Genomic DNA, 19,580 nt, shown 5'->3' with positions numbered 1-19,580 from the left:
ATGGCCACAACAGAACCAGAGCCCCACTAAAGCACCGAATAAACCACAGCCTCTGAAAAGCTCAGAACAGACCCTCCCTTGTTACCTCGTGCTGGAAGATGGGAAGGGCCATATTTGCTCCTGAAAACATTTCAGGGAGAACTGTGGCTATGCCCATGGCACATCTGGCTGCTAAACAGGTGAGGGGGAGGCAGGGAAGGACCATGTGGTTCCACAGCACTGAGGAAGGATTGCTGGATCACAGATCCTCTAAAAACTGCTGGGCGCTTGCCCACTGACTATTCCAACAAATGCAGGGATACTGAACTAGAAATGTAACTCTATTTTTGATATTATGAGGGAGGAAAATCCAGTCTTTTTGACTCCAAGCATCTAGATTTGGCCTTTTCCAGGAAATTGCCTGCAAAACATTTGATTGAAGAAACCTTAATATGAACAGGCATCCAGTTGTATGCATCCACTACCCCCTTGTAACACTGCCAAGCTGTTCAGAGGATCATGCCCATAGGATCCCATGGAGAACCTGCCTTGGTCTTGTTTTTCTCCACCCTAATCTCAGCCCTAGAAAAAGTCACTTATCCAGCCCAGCCTTTATAGTTCCAGGTAAGAGGAATCCACTTGGTTTCAGCCATAGTTTCAGCAACTCTTTGTAGGATACTTGCTCTGGGATCTTGCCTCTGATGCTATTTTTTACCCCAAGAGTTTGCACATTCTGATTCTCAGTGCATTCAGGCAGGATAATATAGCACAGACCAAGGAAAGGGAAGCCAGACAACCTTTATTACACAGAGGCACATCCTGAAAAGAGAAAAACAGTGGTTCAGAGGTAAGCAAATCTGAGCAGTGCCTAGAAATCAGCCATGCCATGATTAAATCATAGTTCTAATGTTATGTATATTTATTTTCAAAGAAATTCAAATGGGTCTTTTTGCATGCACAGTTGGAGACCTTGAAAGAATTTTGTTTCTCAGTCCTCATCACTCTTAATTGCTGCCTTTTCAGGGCAGTACACAAAGTCACCAGTCACCTTTCAAAGGTTTGACAGGTGTGTCTTATCACATCAGTTAAATCAATGCAAGAAAACCCTTGGCTAGGAAACCTGCAACCAAGTAGCAGGTCAGCAGTTAACTTCTTCCCTGCCTCTCTGGCCTCATGTTCACCTCTAACAATAAGCCCAGTAATATACTAATTAAGCATAAAATATTTATAAAGGCAAAAATAAGAATAGAGGAAGCAGTGAAAACCAACCATCAGAAAATTGTGCTGGCATTTTGTTCTTCACAGCTGATTTTCATCTAGGAGATTGCTCAGTCACCCTTACAGCACAGGCACTGCAGCATTGCATAATGAAAAGCTGGCTGTAGGGTGACTTTTAGTGTTCCCTGTCTGTGCTCTGCTCCACTCTTTCTGTGCATCTCAGGAAACAGGACTGTATATGCTTTATAAGGAATGATGTTCAGCTGTTTAAAGGAGAACAATCTCATCCTTTATTGCTTCCCCTTTGTAAGTAAAGAATATCCTTGGCTCTCTGCTGCGGTTTGTACCATGGCTGAGCTTAGGCAGCCTTTTTAGAGTCAGGGAGAGAATGCACAGCATGCTTTGCCAGCAGACTTGAGCATCTCCTGCCCGAGTGGATACTACATTAGGAAGCCCTGCAGCTGGAGAAGAATAACCAGGACAGTGTGGTCCCGACAATGCTGTGCAGGGACTGGTCACAAGGAGGAGAACACCAGCTAGTGCCCCCTTTCAGCAGCTTTTGTGATCTACTTGTCTGCAGTCTAGGACGACGACTGCAAAGTGCGAGTGTTCATGAAAAACACCAGGTACGTACGACGTAGCAGCTGGTTAGGGGTGGATAATCCATTTGGATCTCAGGGTCCAGCGCTTCATTAACTTACAGGAAAGCTATCTACACTGTAGATGTAAAGTTATGTCAAACAGTCCTGCCCTCTGCACTGGCATCTTTTAAACCACCTATTAAGACGCTCTGAATTTTGGCCAGAACTCATTTTGATGCCGGCCTGAGGGCCAGGGAATGGGAAGGAAGGCTTACATCCAGAAGCCAGGAGCTTGAAAATAGAGTTAATTATTTTTAAGCATCATGATCATTATAGCTTTTCCCTTTGAGACATCTGTGAGAGAGATAATTTATACTGGATAACTTTCTAGTTGTTTTTGGAAATGGAGGCATCATATGTCAGAGCTGATTTTCTGATAAGTTTCTGCTTTGGCTGACTTTTTCAAAGTTTCTGCTTCCCATTTGTTGGGATTCTTTTTTGTGATGAACTGAAATTTAGTTAAGCTACATTCAGGGACTGATCCCTATATTGGTATTTAATGAAAACCGGTCTTGGTCCCCAATATTTCTTTTCTCAGATATAAAATCAAGGCAAGAGAACTGCACAGATATATTTGCTTTTAGGGCTGCAATCTGGATTTTAATACAAAAAAATACTACATGACCATTCCTCACTCCGCCAGATGATTCTGCAATTTGTGCTTTAGGTTGTGAACAGCTGCACTGTTATTGCCTCCCTTTCCCCCCTTTTGGTACTACTGATGATACAGGAGGTTTTACTTAACAGAGAATTAAGTGTTTGCAATCAAGTTTCTCAGAAGTACTAATGACACCAGTAGTCCTTGAGCATGTGCTTAAGTACACAGCTGATTGTTTAAAAATTGGTAAAATAGGTACTACAAGCCAAATTTTCTCCATTTCTTAGTTTTACAAAGCAATCTGGTCTATTCCTCATTCTGTCAAACAAAATGTGGTGTAATACCAGAGATGGAATCTGCCTGCAAGCAAAAATAGCAATGAAAGCTACAGCCCAGAGCATCAAGGGAAAGGTTCAGTCCAAAGCATCTGGGCTTAGTATTGCAAAAATAAAAAGAACAATAAGACAAGATCTTCTTACATTTAAGGAACAGTACAGTTCAGATTGTGCTTTAGAACACTGTATCAGTTCCTATTGTATTATGTAATGCTACAGCATCTAACTTAATTCAGCACAAATCCTCATATGATATTTCACATTTTAGTCAAAAGGTTAGAATAAGATTTTAGCTCCCATTTTCCCAAATGAGCTGGAAAAAATGAGTAGGCAAAATATTCTGGCTAATCCCAGAGATATTTTTTTTTTCAATTTGTTAATGTTTTCAGATACATGTTTCTCATCATGAAATAGGTGGAATTTGAGCACGAGAGATAAAAGATCCAGGAGCTAAACATAGTATGTGGTACTAATGGTTGGCAGCTAGCCTTGCCAGCTCAGATCTGGTATGATTTGAAGGATATAGCAAGGAGTCCTCTTCAGTGTTGATGTTTGTTTCTTAAATTTTGGGGCAATTTCTTTCTGTGCTGAGAAAGTAGGTTCCATTTTCAATATCGAGTACTAAAGACCAACCCTTTCATTATTCTCTATCCATAAAGAAAAATCGTCTTCAAATTTTTCAGGGCACAATGACTATAATTCCCTGATCTAGCAGATGAGTTAGACCTTCCTGAAACCTGAGAAATTTTGTTTTAGACAGATGAGGTGCTGAATTTTCTTTCTCTGCTGAGAATCTTTTGACAGTACTAATCCTCAGCTGCAACAGTAAATACACCGAGATTTAAGGATTACTAAATTAGATACAAATCCACAGGGGATTTCCTATTACCTTCATAAATGTAAATATCTCCTGCTGATTAAATGTCCTGTAAACATTCTTAGACAGTTATTCATGCAGCTTGATTGTACAGTAGGACTAAAGAAAAACACTACTTAGCTGAATAAAATATTCTGGAAACATTTTTAAAGTAGTAAACTGGCTAGAAGGGCTACCACACTTTTAGCACTGAGACGAAAAGAACAGCTGGGTGCTGTTGGAGGGGCTGTGCATCTGTCCTGTTCATGCTTCCACCATCCAACAGTACTGTAGCTTAAGTTATCTCTATCTTGTCCACACTCCCACCAGATATTTGTACCTAGATAGTAGGGTAAAATAGCACTATTGTTCCATTTCTGTACAACTTAAAAGAATGGGAGAAATATAGTAAATGATTCCATCTTAAGTACATAGAAATAGATTGATTTGAATGGATATGTGTAAAATACTGAATACATACTTTTATGTGGAATTACTGTCACATTTTATTTTACTATCAAATTTTCCTATAAAAGTTAAAATAGAATTAGTTGTCACTTAAATGCTTATAGCTCTAATGGAAATATTTCTGTTTCTCTTCAGTTTTAAGTGCCTGCTATGGGGCATCTAGATGGGATCTTTAGTTATGCAAAGATAACCAAACATGACAATGCTTTTGAAAATGAAGTCTGTAGTAAATATTTTATGTACAACACATATTCTTTATGCTCGTATTGGTTTTGGAGTTTGCTTTTGGTGGGTTTTTTTTGGTTTTGTGGTTTCATTTGATTTGGGTGGTTTTTTTGGTTGGTTGGTTTTGGTTTTTTTGGTTTTTTTCTGGTTGGTTGGTTTTGGTTTTTCTTACAGGTCAAGAATTTCATTAACAGGGAAACAACACCTTTGAGGAATATCAATGATGACATAGCAATTCTAAAACAAATTTGGGAGTTTAACATTTAAATTTTGCTAGGAAAGAAATATTTGGGAGATGGGTGAATCAAACAGTAATGAGTCATCTCCCACATGAGTGGAGCACAAAGTCCCGCGTGACAATATTCCCGAGTTTCCTTCACTGACATGTTCCCACTGAAACACAAAGAGTACACAAGGGACAGATGGATAAATATTCCCTCATGTCAGAACTATTCTGCATCTTCTGCTGAGCCCACAGGATCCAAAAGTCAGTCCCACTAAGCAGAAAGAGGTAGTTCTCCCCTGCCTCCTCCTAACAGGAATCTGTGATATTGATCTCAAACACGGATACCTTTTCAGGAGGTTCATATGATTTTGGAACCCTCTTCAAGTTCCTACCAATAAGCAGTGGGATGGTGCAGCTCAAATTGCATTTTGCTGGTCTTTCTTCTTCAGTTTCTATTTTCTCCTTGTCCTCAAGGTACCCTCAGGGTGCCATCCTTTGAGACTTTAGCTAAATATTTGTATAGATGAGGGTACTTTGTTCTTTTATGATTCATGAAGGTGTACTGGCCCATTAGCATCAGCAAGAATAAAATACACTTTTCCTTTCATTTAAATAAATCTCTTGCATCGGTATGACTGCATCAGTCTGACAGTCTTAACGCTGATGTACCTTTCTTTAAGTACGTACCAAATCAAAGCCAAAGGACAAAATGTCCAGTAAACAGAGAACTCTATAATTCTTTTAACTGCTGAAAAGAAAATGAAACAGGCTGAGATTACACAAGGTGTTGACATATTTAGATTGACATTTTTAGATTCTGTAAGGCACCTAAAATGTTAGACTACGCTAAATCATTTAGGAGAATGAATGATATAAAAGAAGTATGCCTTTCGTTCAAAGGATGATGGTATGTCTCTACCTATAATTATAAGGAGTAAATCACTGTAAAGGGACATTTTAAAAAATTAGATCCTTCTAGCCTTTGGAATACAACTTTAAAATCATTTTCTTATATTATTATACAACTTTCTGATATTCAAATACTGAGAAAATTGGAACCATAAAGGGAACATGGTTAGGGGGTATTCTGATTTGCTCAGAAAAGTGGAAATTTCAGCACCAGTTGAAGTGTACTACCAAAGCCAAGAAAATTAATAAGACTGCAGGACAAGCAGAATAACAGGTGCTAGCCTGGGAAAAAAATTCCTCTGAAAAAACCCAGAGGTAAATATTTAGATTAACATAATTTCTCATGGAATTTTATGATCAAGAGATATGACATGATAAAGTGAATGTATGCATGAACTGATGAACTGTTTAGGGACACTGTGAGCAGGACTCAGCTGCCTGAACAGGTGTCTAGAGCTGTATGAAGGGCTGTTCAGTACCCAAAACACAAGGCCAGGGTGCAAAGATATGGCAAAGGACGTATCAGAGATAAATACCCATCTGGGTTGGCAAATAGAAGTTAAGCAAGAGACCATCTAAATTTTCACTGGACACATACAATTAGGCTAACAAACCCTATGTCTGTTACTACTAAATTTTAGTATCAGTGTAACTACTACCAGGACATGGTATCGTGCTCTACTTTCAACATCTTATCATGATGGCTACAGGAAACTCAGGAAATATTGTGAGATTTAAAGAAAAATGCAATTGACCATAGGCTGGAGTTTCCATATGGGAAAATTAAGCCTGAGAATACAAAGGTTTCCAATCTAAAAGATGAAATTCTGCTCACTGCCACTTAAAGATAGATGCACTCTTAGCAAAAACTGAAATGGGATTTTTCATACAGGTGTCAAGGGTTATAGCCTGGGGGGAGACAAAGAGTTTTGTTAGTTTTCACTTATTACTGGAAAACGGCAACTACATTTGAAGGCTTCCCTAAAAGGGCAGCTCTAGTTCAAACAGAAATTAAGTTTTGGTCCTCATGATGGATGTGAATTGGGTTTTTATTCTGAGTTCATAAGCAGGCTTCACTATACCTTACAAGAAATGCAAATTACAGACCTGGGTTCAAGTTGATAGTGACCTTGAGAAGGGGGAGAAATGGGTCAACCAGAATCTCATGGTGTCCAACAAAGGCAAAAGCAAAGCCCTTCAAATAGAGAGGAATAACCTCACATACCAGCACAGGCTGGGGATCCAGCAGCTGGAAAGAAGCTTTGCAGAAAAGGCCCTGAGGATTCTGGCAGACAGCAAGACAACCTGTGCCAGTAATGCCCCCTCAAGGCAAGAAAGGCCAACTGCTTTCTGGTCTTCGTTAGGAGGAGTATTGCCAACAGGTCTCATCACTGGAGAGGCACACCTAGAAGGCTCAGTTCTGGGCTGCCCAGTACAGCAGTAGAGGGGAGATATGGACATACTGGAGTGAGTAGAATGAAGATCCACAAAGGTATTAAAGGAATTAGCACATGTGTAGAGACCCAGAGACATGCCACACACAGAAAAATGCACTGCATGGTTTCAGCTGCTTGGCTGCACTTAATGTTGATTTAAATTAACCCTAAAGTTAGACTTTGAAAACATAGGAATGAAATCAGAGACTAACCAAATGCTTAAGCATGTTCCTATGATTCCTTTCAGAGAAATACTTTTTTTTTTGAGAATTGTTTGAAAAAGAGAACATACACAAATGGAGGGGTGAGGGGAGCCACAAGCTTTTTTCAATTGGTCTGCTATTAGCAATTCTGACCTTTCTCTCATATCTGAACTTTCAGAAGATGAAAGGAAAGAACCAGTCCTGGGAAAACTCCAACAAATGTGAAGCATTTTAGAGGGTAGAAGCTATTTGTGGACAGTCCTTTTTATAGATTGATTGAATTATTCTTAGCACAGAGCTAGATTTTCTGGTTTACATAAACAATGATTCATTGTTTTGTGACTTGCAGTTCTGCATGGCTGAATTAAATACTGTTTAGTGGCCAGTCATTGTGAAACTACTTTATACTATACAGGTAAATTAAGGGTAAACTTAACTCACACATAGCAAGAAGAAATGTTGATGACATACTTGATCAACTGACTTCTGGAAGAATTTACAGAAAATAATTACATGAATAAATACAACAGGCTAGCAGTATAAAAAATGGCCAAGGAACCAGCCTGCCCACCTCAGGTATCTAACTTGCACCTAGCATTTTTCCAGTCTGGTGCTGCAGTCTCTTCCAGTCCTTTTTTATCTTTGTGTGAAGAGGTGGCTGGGGCTTCCAGAGGTATAAGTGGGCTGACATAGATGCCTCTGCTGAGGAGATGAGACCTTCAGAGATGCTTATTTCTCCCTTGTGCCAAAGGAACTGAAGCATTTCAGAGGGTTCCTTCCATCTGAGTTCAAAATTTCTGTCCCTGCTACGTGCCAAAGTGACATAAAGTATTATTGATGTTTTATCACCATGGAGTGGATCCCATATTCAGATTCCTATTTTGTCTTAAAAAATAGCTTTTTAACTTTCATTTTTTGAAAGTTTGTCTGCAATTACTCATCCAGGAAAGCAATGACTCTCGCTTCCCAAAAGTCTTTTCATCCAGTGTCAAAGTAAAGTACTCAAGGACTCCATACTTCCCGAGATGTCTCTGCTGTAACCTCCAGTAGGTTCTCAGCTCATTTACACAGCCACCAGTATTGCCATCCTTGCACACTGAGAACTGGATTTAAACTGCAAAACCTTTTTGCATTACCACCAATAGGATCAGTCTCATACTACTCACCTAAGACAAATGTTAATTAACTGTTTGGAGGTCAAACCCCAAAACGTTGGTAATTCCAGTTACAAGTCATTTGCTATGCAGCAGAGATATATGCTCATTGTGCCTGGACACAGCTGTTTAATTTAAAATTAACTATCTGCTCAGTCAGGGAGAAGTTATTTTCATTGGTGCTTTTTGAGAAAGGGAGGGAGAACATAAAACCGCTGAGATGTTTCACATGTTGGGAGGAGAAGAGAACTGCATTATGAATGAAGCAAAGTAATCAACCCAGCTGTCCTTTCCCCATCAGCTTCAGCCTCTGTCATATAAATTAGGGATGCCCAACTGCTTGGATAAAATAAAAATGTGCCCAAAAATTTCATTATGTTTCAGATTGCCTAATTCAGAAATTTAAGGAAAAAGAGTCTTTGATTTAGATCGATTTTTTTAGTTCTGTGAATTTTCTTCAGGTTGTATAATTATGTGGGAAGCATATTTTTAGACCTTCATGTGGTGGGGAGTCCTCACCTGGGTGAATCCATCTACAAATATGTGAGTACTTACCAGATTATTCTGCAGGTTGCCCTTTGTATTGTGAAGGCTGTGGGAGCAGAAGAAGCTGAAGTTAAGAGAAGGAAATCCGAAAACAGAAAGAATTTTGAAGACACATTCATGTATTGATGGGGTTTTTTCACTCCCTTGATAATTTTGTGCATCCCTGAAATAAGGGGAAGAGATGTACTCTGAAACACGATTTGCTGCTGCCCTCAGTCTCTGCCTTTGGTCTCTGCCTTTGGCAGAAAGTCTTGGTTTCATTGACATGGGATTGTCAACTTTTTGCAATTTAAGGGAAGGGCTCTCTATAAAAAGATTTCCAATTTGCAAAATGCCAAGGAAGTAGAAGGTGTCAAAGGTGTTAAATTGAGTGCACAGGGTTCATTATTTCGGTAATATACTATATGGAATATAAACTGAAACTGTGAATAAATTTTATGCACACACATGGTCTTCACATACCTTATCCTCTCATAAAATGACCTTTTTTATTTAAGATAATACTGGTTGCCACTGTAGTTATACAGTTCTACCATTTTGGTTTGGGAGAAAACTGAAAACCCTTTATTTTTAAATATATTTGACATTTACACTCGGCAATCAGGGTGACATGATTCCACAACAACCATGAGAAAAGATTGGATTTATAATTAGGCTGTTGTGTCCTTTTTTATACTTCTCTAAAACAAAAGAACTGACAGGCTGTAGAGGGTTGAGGTTAACGTTGGCCAACAACTAAGCACTGACCAGCAACACACTCACTCTCCCCTAGAGGGACTGGGGACACAATTAGAAAAGCAAAAAACCCTTGAAGCCTGAGATGAAGACAGTTGAAGTGATGCAAACAGGGGAAAAAAACCCAGGTGGTACAAAGACCATCACTCACTGCCTCCTGATGTGCATACCAGACCGATGCTCAGACAGGCTCTGAGAAGCAGCTACCTTGGAAAATCTAGTCTCCCTCCCCAGTTTTTACTGAGTTCACCCCATCTTTTACACATCCCACATGCTATGGACCACATCTTTGGTCAGTTTGGGCCATGCGTCCTGGCCATGCCGCACTCCAGATTCTTGCCAAAGCCCAGCCTGCTCACTGGTAGGACAAAATGAGAAACAGAGAAAGCTTTGAGAGTGAGCAAGCATTGGTCAGAAACAACTAAAACATCCCTGTGTTATCAATACTGTCTGGGTCCCAAATTCAGAAGAGTACTATAAGGGCTAACGAGAAGAAAGTTAGCTCCCTCCCAGCCACTTATCTAAATTAACACCTGAGTCACACCTGTATTTCTTTAAGGTTTTCAGCCACTGTTTCCCTTTCACATGTTAAAGCATTCAAAACAAGTATAAAGTCAGATGGCAGTGTAGAGTGAAAATGGGTTTAGTGTGTTTGATTGCCTCCACTTGTATTGACTAGTTAAGCTCCTGTGCTACTTGTTATTTACCTACACTTGACTTTCTTTTTCACCACATGGTGTTATACGTGTTTTTCTAATAACAGAAGATTACTTTTCATGTTCTCTCTTCCCTTCTCGTTGTCAGGAGCATCACATAGGTCACAACTGCAGCAGCTAGAAACTGAGCCTCCTCTGTAAAGAGGCACGGACAGCCGTCTTACTTTTAAGGTTATGTCTATGACAGAAGATAAATTGCACCTCAGAGAGACTCTGGAACTTGCCAACTTGGGTCTTGACAACAGTGAAGCCAAGATACCAGGAGGCTAAGGACAGACTACGGGATGTGTCAAGATCCCAAAATAAATATTGATGCAGTCTGTATCAAACTAACTCAGGTATCTTTACAACTGAAAATATTTAAATGTGGTAATTTTTTTTTACCATAGAAAATAAAAAAGCCATTCTAGTTGATGCCCTGTCATAGCTCTTCTGCATGGGAGTCTGAAATGGTGGGCAGATGTAACAGAAATAAATTCTATATGACTGGAAAAAATCTTATCTGAGGTATATAGATAATCAAGGTGTTTGGAGCTTTATCTAGGAAAAATCTAGTTGCATAGAGGATCTAAGAAGACATTTTCAAGATGTTGTACTCAATGGATGTCTCCAAAATCTTGAAACCAAGCAGAACAGGAATGGTAGGATACATAAAGGTGTGGTTTTACATATAAAAAAATGTGCTTACAATAGAGCCTGTTGTGAAATCCAATATCAAAGATCCAGAGAACCCAATTAACTTTCCAATTTCTGAGAATTTTCCCAAACAGAACAGGTGCGCCATTAGCTTATTACAATGAGAATAATTTCATTTCATGGAGTTCGCTAAAAGACTTTAAATCCAGAGCATATGTGCTGGAACAGCCATCAGTGGCACAGGAAACCCTCACACTCATTGCATGTTTTATTCTAAGGGGTACCCACTAAATTCCACTGCTTTTGCAAATTCAGCTGCTAAGGACACCTTTTCTGGTAAAGGCTTGTTTTGGGCCAAGGGGTGCTATTAGTATCAAATGTGCTATATTTCACTCGGTTACATTTCTCACAGTCCTCTATCAAAACAGAACAGCTGCGCTTTGGAGGAAGGGTACCTCAGATTTGCAGGCACAGAAATGTCAAGCTGGAAGTTCAGGCCTCCAGTAACTGTTGTAACCTGTTGTACCTGATGGAGAAATAGAGCTGATAGGCACTAGGCAGATGCTGAGACAGGATACCAGAACTAGGATTTGGCTCCTGCCTCCAAAAATGGGCTAACACCAAATTAAACAACTAAGATCAGATCCTCTTGTTGATACTTCTGCTCATTATCTTGAAGTTTCTTTCAGGAGATAAAAGAAAGAAATACAACTCCCCATGGTTCAGTGGCAGAAACAGTGGCCAGAAGCTTCTGCTGTCATGAGTGTACAGCATCTGGAGTCACTTACTTCATACTGATGTGTGGATTTGTCCTGCCTTCCAAACCATTGGGGAGAGACTGCCATAAGACCTTCACAGATCCACATCCAGATGTATCATTCTACTTGTTGTATCACGTAGATGTACCATTCTACAGTTGAAGAAAAGTTATTCATGCAAATGAGTGACTATTTTTTCCCCTATGTCTTGTAAAAGGAAATTGAACAGTATCTTATTGGTTGGACATGACCAACACACTGAAACTTTTGAGCTTCTCTCTTGCTATTCACATCTCAGTTCACTGACTTTGAGCTTCCACGTCAGTTGTCCTAGGGCCATGTTAGTTTCCACTAGCCTATGTTGCTGAAACACTTGGACATCTGCTCCAGAAGAGTCGATCAGGCTCCTTCTGTTATCAGTGGACCTGGCAGGCATCCCCAGAGCTGGCACATGCCTCTAGATACATCCAGTAGAATCAACAGGGAGTCCATGTGTTAATTTGGACTACATGCAATAGGCTAGATGTCTTCGCTGTGTGTCACATTCACATTAACATTAGTCTGCAACATAACAAATCACATAGAAGACACTGCTTTTCCCAGGCCCACCACAGTACATCAGTGACATGAAAAAAAATTTGCTTCACTGACCTGAGTCTTGGCTAACAGGGATCTCGGGCCAAGCAGTATACAGGATCTTAGACGTTTCTGAGGGAGAACTGAACTTCAGATACCTGAAACAAAACCATGGAAATTTCACTATTAAGTGGAAAATAAAATCATAATAAATAAAGAACCTCTTGTTCTCTTGTGTTCTTTTTTTTCCTTCTGCTTATGGAGATTTTTTTTTTTGCATTTCTTGTTACAAGAGGTGTTCTAATGAGGGTATCTTTCAAATCTGTTTTGTTTCTTGTCAGCTCCTTTTGGAACTAACAGCAGTGTCTTCAATTCTGGCATGCCTCACATCTAAACTTTAAAACATATTTTGATTTATAGACAATGAAGTAAATAGTTCTATATACTGCAAGTTTCACAGAACTTTGTTTTTCTTACGACAGCAGATTTGCTTGGAAAAAAACAGCTCTAATTCACTGAGAATTCAAAGGACACTGTTGGCACAAACTATGACAAAAAACCAGCTTCATTATGGTCATGCTCTACAAATCAGGCTCCTTTTCTCCACGCTATACAGAAAAGAATTTGAACAGTCATCTAAACATTGACACACAATTTCTTTGGACATGCAAGTAGCAATTTGTATATATACTATGCTAAATGTTTGCTGTCCATAGATAACTTTATGAGAGCTGTTTAGGATTTGTAAAGCTGGAAGGGCAATCAAAGCATACCTTAGAGAGAAGTTTGTACAGCTTTCTGTGTCAATGATGCTGAAATTGTTGTGAAACTCATGGGAGTAAATTAGCACAGGTAAGAACCTGCAGCCTACCCTGGCATTCTTTGCCTTTCTTCTCCTCCAAGGCCATCCAAGACAGCACAGGGAGAGCAGCAGCTGCCAGAGCCTGTTGTTTGCTAATTTTGCCCACAGAAAAAATCCTCTGCTTTCCACTGCAGCAAGCAAATGTGTGTGTGTGTGTGTGTGTGTGTGTGTGTGTGCGCGCCTGTGGTTGGTGACTTTTCTGAGCTGCCTGTTTTGTCATTCAGCTGTGAACTGTCTAACTGTAAGGACACAAAAAGCATGGGTTGCCAGGCTTCATTGGCAAAACTCCCAGCAGCAGAGCAGGACTCTCAGGACAAGGTTTTGAAGCTCACATCCTAGGAAAGTGGATGTTGGTCACTGACTCCTCTCCGGAATTTCTCTGTAGTCTTGGTAAATACCAACTATATGAAAATGTACCCTTTAGATATAGTCCTTGAGACTTTGCATGCAGAATCACTAGAATCTGGACTGATTTGATGAAGTATACAATGGCAACAGCTTACACATCATAATGCAAACATCCAATGTTAGGATATGTTTCCCTCTCTAGACAGTGAGAAAAAGAGGCTTCTTCAAAACCTTCCTTCAGCCATTATAGTTGGATGGCCTGAATCTCCATACAGCTGCTCTCCGCAGCTAAGAAGGGAGGGTGGTTTAGATGCCTACAAGAAGAAACTAAGTATGCTTTCTAGCTATAAAAATATCAAGCAGAAAGATCTACATGGCTTCCATCCCTGATCAGTGAAGATCCATTCAGTTCTTCACAGCCATTTTCCATCTGTGACCCTGGCTCTTAACATTCAAGAAATTTTCTCTAAGTGCTTACCACTAAAGCAAAACTGCAATGAAAACTCATATATCATGTTTGAGTCACATGGAACACAAGGCATATTTTCCTGATGCTCTCAGCTTATGTGCGATTAAAAAACCCCCCACTCATTTTTACTGGTAATATGATATAGAGCAGAGAAAATGAAGACACATTATAAAAGTTTAGAAATAAAGCATCTGTCTCAGAGCTTATCTAGTTCTTTACTATATAATTCAAAACCACTATTCAATAATCTTTGCTTAGGTCATTTCATGTAAACAGCTTCAAACCTTTCTTTAATTCCATTTGTCTTCAGCAGCTTGCTGTATGACTCTGTGTACTGTTCTAGTGAAATCCATCTCACACATACAAGAAAAGGGGATTTTCCCTGCAGAATTCTTTTAACTTTTTACTGAAACAACTTTAATTTTATTTTTTGTCATTCGAAATAAGAAAACATTCCCTGTGTGTGGAACCAGACGCATTCTGTCTTTAGGAATTTGCAGAAGGCTCTAAGTGAACAGTTTCAGTGGGGACTATCAGCAAAGCATCAGGATGTGATGAAACAGGGGATTAACCTTTCTGAGAATGGGGTCCTGTTGCTAGGGCTCCCAGTACAATAGGACCTTTCTTGTTGTGTTCCCTTGCTCTTATCAGAGTATAAATCTCAAAGAAATGCTGTTAGTTCTGCAGTATGTTGTTGTGGGATTCCAAAAATCCCAGAAGGATTTCAAACCAACATGCATGAGACTACTGTAGGAGTAACAGTGGTAATTGTACCGAAAATGTTTTCAGTATGATGAACACTTTTGAATAATTATCCTTAGTGATAAAAAAAAAAAAAGAAAAACAAGTGTGATTTTAAGTGACAGTATAATAAAACTGTAATGTCCTTATTTTTCAGTTTTAGATTTTGCTGTCATTCCCTCCTCTTTGTCGTCATAATCCTTGTTCCATTGTTTGTGCCCAGTTAGGAGCCTAGTTATAAGTATATATGTATTTAAGCGTATAGTTATCTTTCTACATTCGTAAATCATTCTGTTTGCTGGAACAAAATGAGCTCCATGCAGAACAGCAGACATTTGTGTAAATGGCTGTATCTGTCAGCCTAGGTGTGAAATCCTCTGTGGAGTGTGGCCTTCTTCACATGAAGGTGAAGCCTCTAAGTGCCAAGATAAAGGGAGGGCCAAATGAGTTACAGAATGTTTCCAGTAATATCATTAATGAGAGATCAGCTAAACGTTTGAACACAATTATCATAAATGTTTCACCAATCAATATTTGCAAGTTCAGGTGCCAAACTGCAATCAGGCTAAAGGCCAGGAGTCAGGTGGCACATGGTGGCTGTGATGTGAGCCCTGTGCCCAGCCATGGCTATCAGCTGCCAGTCTGTGCTTTCTCAAAAAGATGGGGGACCTGGGGCAAGGAGAGGAAAATATTGTTGAGTGACCAAAATCTCACAAGGTGTTTGGCTGGTGTAATGAAGGTCTGAATTGCCAATAATTTTCAGCAGCGTTATGGTCACTCACAGGAAAAATGTGAGTGAATGCACAGTAAAACAAAAACAAATGCCACTGAGGTATTCTGTTTAGGTATTTCTGGAATGCTATCTCTTTGTATTCTAAAATTTAAGAAGAACTGGAGTTGAAATGTGAACTCATATCACAAAATGAACATCCCTGAGATCTGCAATATCAATATGAAAACATATCTGGACACAACTACTGCTGGCCAAAACCTATTTTTTTCAGCTCAGGATTGTCAAAACAGGGGAAGTTCCAAAATTGTGTATTTATTTCCTAGAAAGAGCCCTAGATGATTCTAGTAGCAAAAGACCTACAGGCAACTGTGAAGCTGTTGGTAGGATGAAAGGAGCAATTTTCTCTGAGTGGTAAAAGCTTCTTCCTCTGTCTAGCTGTCTCTGTCACTTAACCCATTCTCCTTGGTACACTGCCCCTGCCACTTGCCCTGCCTGGCAGGTTAGTGGTCATAAGATAATGAGCACTAATGAGTTTCTGCAGTGAACATTATGACTTGGTTGAGGTTAAATATTACAAGCAGCCACTTGAATAATGGATGATAAAGAACATGAAGGCAATCTGTTCTTAGCACTTTGGCCTTTGAACATCTGAAGTTGCTTGTTATTAGTTCTGACATTTAGCACAGGTATAGCACAGCCAGCAGAAATCAGCAGTAAAAGTGAAGAAAGTTGTTTCAATATGCAAGGCATTACATTGAAAACTGTCTGTTCTACACTGGTTTTGCAGATTTTTTTTTCCTGATAATGTTATTTAGCTAAATTGTCTGTTTTGACTATTTAAGTATATAGACTTGTGGGACGAGCACTTCAAAATGAACTTGTCAGGGTTATTTTTGTTCTGTTCCCCTTCAGGAACAGCTGTGATATTTTTGGATGCAGTATGGAAAATAACATAACTAACAAAAGTGAGTTGTCATGAGCAGAACCTAGTGATTTTAAAGTTTGATAAAAAAATTCTATTTAGGTTTATTCCAAGTTATTTTAAAATTCTAGTCAGATTAACAAAATAGTCTTGAACAAATAAAATTATATACCAGAAACTTGGAAAGACACCATCCTGATATGTTCTGAAAAAAGTATCTCAAAAAAAAATTTCAATGCTATTTCAATAAACCTGGAGGCAAAATGGAAGAAGAAATAATAAATTATTATTGATCAAAGAAGGAACTGAAAAGTCATCTAGAACATTAGAATTCTTGCATGAGAAATGAGAAGGTTGCATTTCAGTTCATGCTTCCTTTGCTATTAAATGTTCAATGAGAAATTTTAAAGCTGCAGCAGAAGAGAATGAAAAAGCTTTAGCACAGAATCTCATATAGTCCAGCAAAGAGGGTGTTCAATGATGGATACATTATAAAACTAGTTCTTTTGGTTTTTAAAAGTGTTCTTAGTTACATATTTTGCCTATCCATGCTGTTTTGATTTGCTAACTTTATTGACAAAATTGTTTGAAGTCAATTTGGGAAAAAATATTTTAAAATTCTTTTTGAGTGCCAACCAAAAGCCAATCATGGTCATCCCCATAACTGTAGGTGTCAAATATTCTTAACATGGAAGGAATTCTCTTTGCTCCCACCAAGAAAGAAGCAGAGATAACTGTTAGAAGAAACCAAGTGCCTGCCATCTAAATATATTGCTGTTTACCAGAACCAATGAAAAGTTTATTTCTTTGGTTTTCTGCAAGTTCTTGAGCATGTAAATAAAACCAGGGGATCTATCATACATTATTATATATAAACTAAATGTTTCATGCTCACATGAACAGCACTAGAATGGATTCACTCCTTTATTACACTGCTTTTAAGTGTAGCCATGGGTATGGGTGTGTGAGGTTGATTTTATTAACACTACACTTTGTCATGTGGTCTTGAGTTTTTTTCCTCATAACAATTTAAATTATTAATTCGTCAGAATTAATGTTCATCATCCGAATCATATGAATTTGAAATAATTTTATTTAAACAATTTTAGACAAAAAATATTTTCAATGAACTTTGCATTAATTGCATGATGTGTTTTTGGGAAGGAGTGGTTAATTGATTGTCATTTCTTCAGGTGAAAATATTGGTTCATTACCTTAGAGGGTTAGCAGGGGGCCTTCAATTTACTTTTGTGTCTATTCATGTTTGTCATCAAAGTCTGACTGATGTCCATGCCTTCCTGCTGTGTTTTCTGTCTGCCTTCTCAATCTTTATCTGAGGTATTTTGGACCTTTTTAATTGCCTACATCTCATTTGCATGCAAATACTGAAGAAAGTGTTTCTGTATGGCTTAGTCTCTCTCTTCTCTTTTACTAAAAAAAGCACCATTTCTTATTATCCATAAATGAAATATTTCATATCCATAGCCTGAATATAAGATGGTATTTATACTATGTCCACTTCTGAGTTATCAATACATTAATTAGGTCCACATCTTACTTTTGTTGTCTCTTTGTTTTGCACGCTAAAGAGTTAGCTTGAAGTGTTTCCATAATATAGCTATTTAAGTTTCCCTAACTAATATCTAATACATCTACTACTATCATTATGTAATATTAATGACAGCAATATTTCTTTCTGGACAGAGAATTGTTATTATTACTGCAACACTTTCTGGTATGATCTTGGCTTGTAGTGGAAAGAAGTAATAACAGTGCAGACAAGGGCCAAAATGCTTGTTCTTGGATGTATGCCAAGGAAAATAAATTCATGGTTACCTTTCTTTATCAGGTAATCTTGCTGGTGCTGAGTGGGACATAGAAAAAATTGTTCTTCTGCCATGCATAAACATCTCAACTGAAAGAAACTTAAATGGAGTAACTTCAAATACATACTTATCCCAAGAACTAGAATCCAGGTATCTAGCTCTTCTTATTTTCAGTGTGCTTTCCATGTGAGAGATACAGATGAAATAGATATCCACCTGCTTACACAGCCTCTGCCATTCAAACGCAGATTTAGACTCTTGTTGGAAAACTTGACTTGTTGTATGTCTGCCCAAGCTGCTTCTGAGGGGGAGATAACACTGCTCTTACAAGTGTTTTAGCTTAACACTGAAAGTTAGACTGCTAACTGACTTTGTCATAAGTTTATTCTTTTTACAGCTAACTGATGTTTCTGAGTAAAAACATCAAAGAAATCAGGTATCATACATGCCTCTCTGGACAAGACCAGGAAAGACACTTAACAGTTTCCTTGTTCTCTTAAACTACTCTGGTATGTTGAAACAAATGACACTAATTTCCTTCATCTTCCCTGCTTCTTATGGGTGAAGAACTTACTTTTGTGAATATCTTTCAGATGTGTAATTCATCTGACTTCTGTCAGTTCTCACCTTTCTCAATCTCAGGTGATAGTCTTCTAGTAATTAAAATCTGTCATTGAGGGCATAACTTTCAGCATTTAGACATACCTACAGTTATATCATAGAGATCCTTGATCCATATATATATTTAACCCTCAAGGTTTTTCAGTGATTCGTCAAATCGTCTCAGAAGAAATTTTTTAAACATCCTTTCCTACATACCCTCCAACTTCTAATCTGCTACTGAACCCTTGGTCATCTGAGCCCTCTTCAGCCAGGTTTAAATACTACAGTGATTCAGAAGTGTCACTTCACTTGTCCTCTCTTCCATCACTCATTTTTAAGTCTTCCACATCACAGCCCAGTATCCCAGACACCTGCATGGTGTCAATCCCTCAAGACAAACTGCTTTTACCTGATTGCATACCTGTTACTGGGAGTCAGATCTTTTCCATCAGAAGCAACCTTTGTTGTTTGTTTTTAATTCTTGTTGCTATGCACTTAGATTCCTCTCTTGGGAATGGATGAATTCCAGAGATAAAACCTAAACTTTCTCTTCTTTGCACATTCTAGACTAGTGGAGAAAGTCTTGACCCACTCCAGTGTAACTTCTTGTCCTGATGCCAAGAACACTCAGTAGAGTCTTCCCTGATATTTTCAAGAACCCTAACCCAAACCTGCTTTTCAGTTCTTGTTTCTTTACATCGGCTCCTGTGATAGGATTTTAATTTTACTTTTCATAATTAGGGCCTTTTCCTGGTACAAGTTCTGGTTTTCTCTACGCCGGCTGCCAAGGGCTCCTTGGCTCTCCATTCCTCTTTCTTTTGTGCACTAAATGTGCTGTCTTATCTTTTTCCATCTTATCTT

General features: G+C 38.7%; 2 long non-coding RNA genes across 2 annotated transcripts; one reads left to right on the top strand and one right to left on the bottom strand.

Moving 5' to 3' along the window:
* The first annotated feature begins 1,359 nt into the window (after positions 1–1,359).
* LOC116439996 lies at positions 1,360–10,741 on the top strand. Its single transcript, XR_004238363.1, has 2 exons — positions 1,360–1,823; positions 10,334–10,741. It is a non-coding gene; the product is annotated as an uncharacterized LOC116439996 (long non-coding RNA).
* Positions 8,759–19,225, bottom strand: LOC116439997. The gene is made up of 4 exons (XR_004238364.1): positions 19,141–19,225; positions 12,291–12,373; positions 11,670–12,200; positions 8,759–8,840 (listed from the first exon to the last, which is right to left on the bottom strand). It is a non-coding gene; the product is annotated as an uncharacterized LOC116439997 (long non-coding RNA).
* Positions 19,226–19,580: the final 355 nt, after the last annotated feature.

The sequence above is a fragment of the Corvus moneduloides genome, chromosome 2 (assembly GCF_009650955.1).
Source record: "Corvus moneduloides isolate bCorMon1 chromosome 2, bCorMon1.pri, whole genome shotgun sequence".
Lineage (NCBI taxonomy): Eukaryota > Metazoa > Chordata > Aves > Passeriformes > Corvidae > Corvus > Corvus moneduloides.
Note: the sequence above shows the minus strand (reverse complement) of the source record. Positions and strands in the feature narration are given on the sequence as shown.